The 10,637-nt window shown below is 39.0% G+C and overlaps 1 long non-coding RNA gene across 3 annotated transcripts; it reads left to right on the forward strand.

Moving 5' to 3' along the window:
- Nucleotides 1-1,868: 1,868 nt before the first annotated feature.
- Nucleotides 1,869-10,415, forward strand: LOC121066894. 3 transcript variants are annotated; one of them, XR_005818012.1, is made up of 6 exons: nucleotides 1,869-2,108; nucleotides 2,251-2,414; nucleotides 2,579-2,696; nucleotides 4,101-4,352; nucleotides 9,484-9,597; nucleotides 10,230-10,415. It is a non-coding gene; the product is annotated as an uncharacterized LOC121066894 (long non-coding RNA). The 3 variants fall into 3 exon arrangements; XR_005818011.1 differs by lacking the exons at nucleotides 9,484-9,597; nucleotides 10,230-10,415 and having other exon boundaries at nucleotides 4,101-5,510; XR_005818013.1 differs by lacking the exons at nucleotides 9,484-9,597; nucleotides 10,230-10,415 and having other exon boundaries at nucleotides 2,283-2,414; nucleotides 4,101-5,510.
- Nucleotides 10,416-10,637: the final 222 nt, after the last annotated feature.

Genomic DNA, 10,637 nt, shown 5'->3' on the forward strand with positions numbered 1-10,637 from the left:
GGATGTCCAGGTGAGGATCATTGCTGTGTTTTTTCTGTTCTCCAAACAATCCCTGTATTCACAGGTCCCTGGACAGACTGTTAGGAAGTGCTGCTTTGACTTATAATGCTGGCTGAAATAAATGTTATTCATGGGAGCAGTAACATATAGTGAGTGATTTAAAAAGCAGTAATTGCTCATCTGTAAATTCTGGGGAATCACTCTTTACTGAAAATGCTCTGAAGATCCCAAGCAAAATCTATTTTTTTCTCTCAACTGGAAACAGATTTGGCTGATAAATGTATAATCGCTGTGCCATGCTAAAAGATGCTTTAGCTGTCAGGAATATTGTGGTAGCAGAGGCAGGAATTCAACACAATGTCTTAAATATAGAGCCCAATTTCCTACCTAATCTGAGGGCCAGATATAAAAGGGGCAAGAATTGAAGCGGCTCATATTTGTGCTCATAAGTTGAATCCTGCTTGCATGTTCATATGAGGGGATTAAAAAGCAATGTTACCACTCACCTAGGGAACGCAAGCAGGGACTTCGGCACTGGCAGAACTCTGAGAAATGTTGGTTGTGGTGCAATTTCAGTCTTTTAAGTATAAGTGCTTACCATTCTGACAGGAGCAGAACAGCTGGGAAACTATGACCTAAGAAATGTTACGGGATTTGGTGAAGCCATGTTGGCTGTGTTGAATCACTCCCCACCTTCTGTGTGACTTTTGTGGCTTCCAGGAGGATCTGTTCCATGATCTTCCCAGGCACAGAGGTGAGGCTCACAGGTCTGTAGTTCCTCGGGTCCTCCTTTCTACCCTTTTTAAAAATGGGAGTGATGTTTCCCTTTTTTCCAGTGTGGACTTCACCTGACTGCCAGGACTTTTCAAGTCAGATGGAGAGAGGCCTGGAAACTTCATCAGCCTTCTCCCTCAAGACTTTGTGATGCATGTCATCGGGCCCACAGACTTGTGCATGTTCAGGTTCACCAGGTGGTCTCAAATTCAACCTTCACTTTCAGTGGTGGGGACTGCACTCCCCAGACCCTGCCTTGAGGTTCATGGACTTGAGAGATGTGGGAAGAGTGTTTGCCAGTGAAGGCTGAGGCAATGCATCACCTGTGCCAAACAGCTGGGACACCAAGGCTTAGGGGAACGTTTGACATCCTGCACTGTGATAGAGCGACCCTCTGGCACAACTGCAGAGCAAAGCAAGCTCTTGCAGACATTTCAGAGAAAAATGCACATATGAGTATGTATGAGGAGAAGCAAACGCAAGAGTGGCATGCTTGGCTTCTTGCCAGGCAGGGCAGGAAGAGCCTGGCCCAGGCAATGGACACGACGGTAAATGCAGTACCTGAACCTGAACTGGAAAAGGACATCAGGTCTTTGGACTGAAAAAAAAAATATGCCTGTTCAATACATAAAGCATTTTCGTTAAGAAATTGTTGGCTACAGTGTAGCAGAAAATTGCCTAAATTAAATCATATGGAGCAAGTGACCCTGCAGTCTGCTGATAAATTATAATTCTCGGTGTCTGGTCTGGGAAATAAAAATTTCCATTCTTGCAAGGGTTGGAGACAGACATATGTATAACAGAAATAGTCTATTAGCAACCACAGAGGAGAAGCTATATCTATTAGAAGAGCTGTCTGCATGCTGCCTGAAGTACTGCTAGCTATCTGAGCAGCAGAGCAAGATGGGGACCAGCCCTGTGCAGCAGGGACACTCCCACCATTGGTATACCAGCACCACAGCTCTCACCATGGCAGGGGTGCATCACTGAGCAGCAGAGCCAAGGTGTTCTGGCACTCCCACCTGGGAACAATTTGTGAAGCTCGGCTTCTGGGTAGCTTAAAGGGGAGATCAGGCAGCTGCTTGACCGCCCATCTTCTCTGCACTACATCAACCCCAGGCAGAGATCCTCTCTTCTGAAACCCTCCTGCAGTGCTTTTGGCAAAGGTTTGGGCACATGGTGGTACTGTGCGAGTGGTCCCCAAGCAGCAGCACTGCTGAAGCCTTGTTTTCTTGTGAGCTCCAGCTTGTGCCTGAGCTCCTGGGTGGATGAGGCATGCCAAGGAGGAACCCAGGTCACGGTCAATACAGGCAGCCATAGTCTCTCTTCCTCGTGTGAGTTCAGGAAGAGTTAGAGATGTGGTAGCTTTGACGTTATAACCACTCCGTGAAATCTTAAAATCAGGGTATTGGGGATGGGACAGGCAGACAGGGAAATAGAGCATATTATGTAAGTTTCGTGTCCTTTGGAAAGCAGGCTAGAAATGATGATTCCTGGGTTTGTTGCAGTTTCTGATCTTTACAAGATGATTTCAATCCAAGATACCCATTCCGATTCCAGCTGTGGCACTGGAAAATGAAATACTTCCATTGGTTTTATTGGAGCGAGCCTAGATTTTCACAAAAGCAACAAAAATCATGGTCTGTCCTTCTATTTCTTGGTAACTCTTTTCTATCTTTTACCATTTTTTAAACTATTTACATTTTTTTCATAAAACCAAATAAACATTTTAAGATAATTTGAATTATTTTTACTGATGCAAAAGTAAAATTATGGTGGGATTTTTGCTGCTTTCATCCAGCAGATATGAACAGAAGGAGCTCTCTCTATTACTGGAAACCTTACAATATGATGCCACCTTCAGGGTCAAGAGGACATCTGTGGGCATTTACATTACAGCCAACAGCAATGTGACTTTTATGGTAATGCAATTGCATCTTCGTTTGGAAATGAAAATATCAGTCTTGTTCACTGGGATCAAACATCAGATCTCAGGAGGAGTATTTCACAGACACAAGGCCTGGCAGTATTTACTTAAAAACGAGATGAGTGCTACAGACATCAAGATTGTTTTTGAAAGAACATTGTATCCTTGGCAAGATGGTATTGGGCATAATGCTGCCACATTCTTTTTTTTTTTTTTTTTTTTAAGATTTCAGATAACATATTTACTAGAGAAACAAAAAGACTCAGTAGTGAGAAGACTGCAGAATCTTTAACAATTTAAGGTATTTATTAAGTCTTTGAATATGTTGTCATCACATCAGGTTTTGTCATGAGACATGCACGAAAAATATTAAATTATTTGAAGAATGTTAAGCTAAATGGTTCATGTCCCTTTAAGATTTAAAAATAGGTTTTGTACCAAAGGAAAGCAAAAGGTGAATTATTCATCTATATTTATCGGTTCATATTAAAATCTTAATAGAGACACCTGAAAAGTAGTTCTAACCTTTGATAATCGGTCAAGGTATAGGAAGCATCCTGAAAAGTTTTGCAATTTTAAAGCTGAAGCATTCAAAATTACTGGTGTTTTGAATGTTTACTCCCCTATTGAAGGCACGACTGATCAAAACGTGCTACATCTGAACTGAAAGGTTGCCAATCTCTAGGTACATCAAAGAGAAACCTTGAGACATTTCAAACAAAGCAAAAAAACACATGAATTCACAGTGGATGATTTTTTTTTCCTTGATAAGCCATGCATTGCTTCAGTAATTCTGACCTTTGTGCTAAGGTTCTTTGATGAGGTACAGCAATAGGGGGTATGGCTATGTTAAGTGATAGGTCCATGCCTCTAGTTTCTCAGAGAAATCAAGGTAACTTCTTGTTTGCAGTCCTTCAAAGATAACACTCATTCCTCAGTCTTGCTGCTTCTGCTAAACCAGTACATCTTTAAAAACAGGGACAAATGAAAAAAAAAAAAGGCAGATCCATCTTATCTCCAGTTCAATCCACATGCAAGATCACTGGGAGCGGTGCTAGGCAGGGATGGGCTGATGCAACATTGCAACAAGCTCACATTCAAGCAGGAACATGTGTATAGTCCTCTCCTCAAAAACCACATACTCTCTTTGAAATCTCCAGAGGTATTGCTGCCACCTCAGAAAATGAACGGCCATGTAGTTGCTAGCAAATATATGGTATTCACAGAATCATCAATGGCTGGACTGCAAGTCCTAATTACTGTGAAATCTTCAGGGGCTGCATCTACTTTATCAAACGGTTCATCACAGCAGGAATGAGTCAGGGGAATGAAGCAGCTGCTGATGAGTCCTCACATCTACAGTGCTGGTGATTCTTGTTTTTTTTTTCCCTTGGACTAGATTCTGTCTAGTTCTTTGGAGGAACAGTAGCCCCTTGTATGTGGCTTGAAGCTGTCCATGGCTTTGGTTGATGGTTGATCTCTTGTGTCCCCCCAACAAGTGGGAATACCCCTGGAGCTTCTAGGCTGGTGCCTCCAAAAGACATCTGCTGCAATTGCACCCAAACTGCACCACTGTGTGGGAAGCTGACAGCTGGGGAAATTTCTTCAAAAAGCATTACGACTGTGAGTGAAGGCCTTGGTGTTAACACAGGTATGGATAACCTTGAAAACATTTACAATGTCATCTAGAAAATATTATTAGCATGACCTTAAGATGTTTAAATAGCTTGAGAACAAGACTGCACATCAGAGACCTACTTTATCTTTTTGGATATTCTCCTGGCAGCAAAGGGGTTTATTTTTAAGATTGTTTGGACCCTGGGTAACTACTGAAAGTAATGGCTATGTATGGCATATATGAAGTTGTCTAGCTACATCAAAGTAAAAACTACTTGTGTTTGGTCTTCACAAGGTTTTTAGATGGTAAGATGGTAAACTTCAATTGGAGATATAACTAGGAAAAATAAAGCATTTTTTATATTGGTGATTTGGTCTGCATATTTTACAGTGCTCTAACATAAGTTGTTTGCTAATAAAAACAACCACTCATACAGGTTTCACTTTATCACCTTAATGATTCAGATTGTAACTCAGATTGTTAGGGGAAAAAACAAATTAAGGTAGTTTCCCTGCCAGGACAAATTCTGACTCAGCAATATAAGCTACATTAAATGCAGCTATTCCACTGATTTCACTTAATCTCACCTAAGTTTCTCATATATTTCTTAGCTGAGATAAAGTATTTCCACAAGAAATGAATTGGGTCGATGTGAAACAAATAGTCATTAGTGAAGTTTATCAGTCACTCTGTCACGGTTAAACCTATGGATTAAAAAGAGAAAAGGAGATGGAGAAAGACTGATCCTTAATGTTGGTGCTTGTTTATAAAATTGAAATAAGGGAGACTAACCTAAACTCATGTCAGACGAAGGGTTTATATGATCTCATAAGATATACAAATATTACAAACTTAAATTTATTCAACTTGTGCAGTAATATTTTATGTGCAGCCAAGTGGCATTCAGTCAAATCCAACATGTTGTTGATTACCATGTTTTAATCATCTGCTGGAAAATTGGTTGTAAGTATTTCTGAGATTTGGTACCACAACACTGATCCTACCTTATGGTTTATACACATTTCCAAAAATAATAAAGCTATTGCAACTTTTTTTTTTTTTAATTCATACAACACTGGAAAGCTAAACAGGACAATGCAGTAATGAATTATGAGCACTCTGAAGTAGTTTTTGTAAAAAGCTAAAAATAAGTCTTCAACTTCTGCCAAAAACTAAATAAATGATCTTAAGTCACTGATGAAACTTAGGACTGTTTTCCTGTTATCCATTTATGTGAATTGTTGGAGTATTTAAAGTGCAATTGCCTTTTAATGTGCAGAAATAGACTTCTGCAGGGTTTGGTAACCAGAGAGGGACCTTCTAATACTTCTTTCAGAGAACCTGTGAGATCTCCATCCCTGGAGATATTCAAGATGTGCTGTAGCTGACCCTGCTTTGAGACTGGGTCTTGGACCAAGCAATCTCCAGAGAGATTCCAATCTTCCAACCTTTTTTTTTTTTTAAAATTATTTATTTATATTCTGTGATTCTGTTTATTACCAGTTCTAAGATGTCTGATCAAAGTTTGAAGCTGCTAAACTTTAACCCATAGCCAAAATAGTGATTAATTCCCTTTAGAGAAAACCTTATAAAAAAAGCCACAACTTTAATCAGTCCATCTTTTTTTTTCTTTTTTTTTCTTTTTTTTCTTTTTTTTTTTCTTTTTTTCCTCCTCTATTCTGATACTTGCTATCAGTATCTCTTCCTTTAAGTGGGATAATGTCTTTCAAAATAAATCTCATTTGGGATATTTCCTTTGGTCAAGGAGTCATTTCAGAAGGTTAGTTTTCTTCTTGTGCTGGTATCTAGTAAGAACAGTTGTGGAGAAGGTGATAGAAAATGCAAGTAAAGGAAAGGAGTGCTGTGGAAACTAGACACCTGTATTTTGGAGGAGTTGAGATTTTGATTTGATTTTTGTTTTCCTGCTGATTTGGACTAAAACTTCACATTTCAAAATTGAGAAGAAAAGGGAAAAGTTTTTTTTTTTTTTCATGTCAGTCAAAAGTTTCATTTCTGTTTTGTTCTTTTAATTATAACCTTATACATAGCATATGCTTAACCAGACTTAGAAAACAAACAAACCAATAAAACCACAACTTAAAGCATAAGGAAAGAAATGAAAATGCAGAATTCTGCAAATATTGGAATAATGTGACTTAATATTGTTGAACACTTTCCCCTTTTCTCCCTTCAAATCAGAATTTGATAAAATTGCCAAATGTTATTAAACATATTCAAGTCAGCTACGTTTGTGTTTTCCAACAAATCTGCCTTTTGACCATATCTAAGATACAGTGCAGATGGAGAACTTGGGAGACATGGTCTTTGGGGATAGCTTGGCTGTAGTTTCACCATGTTACTTAGTAAAGTGCCTCACCCCTGATATCTGCTTCCTTATTCATAAAATATGGATAACAGCAGCTGCCTCTGTGAAAGCTCTCGAGTAATGTGTTAGAAACCACCATATGTAAAAAGAGGTTCTTCCACCACCACAGTCAACCTTTGCTTTATATCAGAAACTTTGGAAGCAAACACTTTTCTTAAAAGAAGTCCACCTTTGAGAGCTGAGAGAGATCAGTCAATGTTTTAAAAAAGAGATACCTGAATTTATATGTTTAAATATATTTGAATGTGTGCAGACAGACTACTTCCAGATGAGATTTTTCTCCACTAACATCAGTGAGTGCAGCTAAAAAAGGAATTATTTATATAGACTATCTAAATAGTTATTCCTTTAAAAACAAACCAACAAACAAACAGGTATTTAGTTAATTTGAGTGAGAATTTTGTCTTTTGTGATGTCTCTACAGGTCTAAAATAATCTAAATGTGGGATCTTTCTAGCCCTAGTAGTGCAGAGAATGAGTTTCGTAGAGTTAGGTACAGAGGTGACTGGTGGGACAAACTGCAGCAGAACTGGTCACAACGCTTCTTCATCAAATATTGTCTTATTTCAGGTATCATTGGAAGGTACTGGAAAAGTCCAGACAGACTGCCTAAATTGATGTGCTTCTTCCCCAGTGCCTAGCTGTGAGCACCCAAACTGAGGAATGAGATTACCCCACAGTGAATGTTTTTCCATCATTTTTATCCTTCTGCCTTCCCAATTCAGTTCCAGCTGTCTCCGTGTTATCTGTCCACTGCTCCTAGATCTCTCATGTCACCAGAAGACCATTAGGCTTTGGCGATTCCCCTCACCTCATTACTCCCCTGCCCTTCTGGCTGCTTTGTCCATCCTGCAGTGCAGGAGCCTCTTTCTGAACTCATCATACTCATAGACCTCAGATACAAGGGATCACAAAATTTGTGATTACCTTTCTTTCCATTATTGTTCTTCAGGAGTTTGACCTTATCCCTCTATTATATGGTAACTGACTGTTATCCAGCACTTCAGGCATTTACACGACCATGGGCATGTGGTGCATGCAGGCTCCAGCAATCACAAACATGGTGCTTTCGATATTTGTTAAATACCATCTCACCTCTTACTATAGCAAAGAGTTACCTGGTAATTATCACAGAATCACAGAATTGTAGGGGTTGGAAGGGACCTCAAGAGACCATCGGGTCCAACCCGCCTGCCAAAGGAGGTTCCCTAGAGCAGGTTGCCCAGATAGGTGTCCAGAATGGTATGAAAGAATTGCTTATTCTCTTTCCTGGTAACAAGCATGGCAGCTTAAGAACTTAAGGGATGCTTTACTGCATCATTTACCTAGTACCATGTCTCAGCAGCAGCAGAAAATAGTGAATCCTCGGGGAAAGATAACAGAGCAAGGCGAATGTACTGGCAGTTGCCCCCAGGATTTTCTTTGAGCAATAGCAGTCCTAGGCTCCTCATAAGCTAAGAGGACATAGATGGTTTGCAATGATGTTTCAAGGCTTTTTTTTTTTTTCATGAGCTCATTTATACTTTTCACCTTTTTGACTATGACAATGGTATAATTGCACACTGTACAGAAGTACTTTTGTTGAAACCTGCTGATAGATGAATTTGCAGGATGTGCCTGTGTTCTTATTTAGGAAAAATAATAAATGAATTATTCCTGTTCACTTCACCTATGCTACTGTTGATTTGTCTGAATACTGAATGAATTTTGTCACCCTGTACTTGTCTCTCACATCTCCTTTCACACCTCCATCTTCTAAAACCAGTCGTCATTTACCACACAGTTTGGCTGGCTTATTTATGCAATTTTACAAAATTGCAAATCTTAATCAATTGTTATTTGTATATTATCTCATAATTCACAAGCAGTCTGGTTGAAGTAAAAGTTTAAACAACGTCAGAATTTTGGTAAAGTGTAAACAGAGCTATCTGAGAATAAGTATGTGTTTTGTTCCTCACTGAACCTGTATTTCACATGCTTGTCTTCTAAGACTGCCATTGCCCAGTCAGAGAACAAAAACTGTACCACGCAATTTAAGCAGCCATTAGTCAAAAAACCTTTGACATTTTTTCCTGTTTCTAGGAAAAATTTTTAGGATGTTTTCATTTCAGAATTTCAAAATTAAATTCAAAATTTTACATGCTTCTGCTATTTTTGTGTTATTCCTTGTCACACAATAGCAGAGTGTGACATACTGCTTGACACTACTATTTGTATCTACTCCTAGAAAGTGTTAAGGGTGACTATTGCATATTCATTTTTTTCTGCCACTTTAAAGTTACAGATGTACACCATGGTTTGGTTCTTTGCATCAGGAATAATCTCTGCCTTCTTTACTTATTTTCAGTTTCTTTTAAAACCATCTAGAAACACTCTTCTTTGTGCTTATTATTTATTATTTAGTATTGCTCTGGATTTCAGCTACCATAATTAGAACTACAAATTTGTCTTGCAGCAACCTCATATGCAGAACTTCAGTACTCAAATATGGTTATTTTCAAGTGCAAAGTTCATGCTTTTTCTGGAAAGATTTTAGCATATGTATTTACAATGTAATCAGTTCACTGCAGCTGTCCTGCAGTTTTATAAAAGTGAGATTGTCTCACTGTGCACTAATGGAAGAATTCTTGCTGACATTATATTGAGTGTAAAGAATGTGCAAACCCACGTGAAGGGTTATTTATACTTTGCCATGTGCTATTAATAGCAAACTGGGTAGCATTTGGTTTTAACGATATATGAAATCACTGTCCCTCTCAAATCAAACGTCTTCTATAGGTAACGGCAACAATAGCACAGCTGGACTTCTGCACAGCCTGAATCCCTGTGCTGGCTCTTCTGTGATTCTGAATGGTCACAACAGAAGACATCTACTGTGCTGCAGTCAGAAAGGTCAGGGAGACTTCAGCTCACCCAGGTGTTTTCTGGTGGCCTTCAAACAGGCATCTAGCTCTGGGATGCCTTAGCTGTCTTGCTCTGACAATCCACTAATTACACTGACAAGCCTTCCATCTGCAATGGGAACGGCCTCAGGGCACGTGCAGGCACCTAAATTCAGGCAGAGCAATCTTGAACCAAATCCTCATTTAGCTGGGGCCAGTGTGTTTGGTCTGCCTCTGAGCTACTGCCAGTGGAGAAAAGCAAGCATTTTTAGTGTGAAGTGACTGTAGATTGCTGACATCTAGATTGGAAAGTGAGCAATTGTGCTCTAGAAATACTTGGTGGATTCCAACCCCCACCCCCACCCCACCCCCCTTCTAGTTATACGAGGGATTGGAATATGTTTCTTATAAAACATGCAAACATTGAATCAGATGAATCATACATCAAGTTTCTAAGATTTATGTATTTATTTATTTAGTATTCTTTAAGACATACAGTATGCTCAGCAGAGATCTCTAAAATGAATGGAACTGAAAGACTGCTATGTGTCTCTTCTAAAAACACGTGTAGGGAATATTTGGAGCCTGTAACATTTTTCTGAATTGAGATGCCTGTTCTCTGTTTTTTCAATGTATTTGCAGGTAAAGAGTGCAGTCAGGATACCATCTGATGTTGTTTGGCAGAAAGAATTAGAAAAAGAGCTTTGTATCTTTGACTTTAATCATCTTGGCAGTAGGTCCACAGGTGTTCTGTAATTCTAAATATTGCAACTGAGAGATCATAAAGTGTGAGAAGAGGAAAAGGCAGCAGAAAAAAAAAAAAAAAAAAAAAAAAAAAAGAAATCTTCTGAATCAGCCTATTTTAACAGCACTAATTCAGTGCTTGTGATTTCTTTTTCTTATGCTAATAAACACATAAAAAGCTACTATATGCTAAAATCTCGTTGCCAGTGATGGAGAAGAAACAACCCTTCCTGGGAGCTTTTATTAGCAAAGACATTAAGCAGTTCCTTAGCAGGAAGGCTCAGGCAGTGCATGAGTGCTATGCTA

Source organism: Cygnus olor, chromosome 3 (genome assembly GCF_009769625.2).
Source record: "Cygnus olor isolate bCygOlo1 chromosome 3, bCygOlo1.pri.v2, whole genome shotgun sequence".
Taxonomy (NCBI): Eukaryota; Metazoa; Chordata; class Aves; order Anseriformes; family Anatidae; genus Cygnus; species Cygnus olor.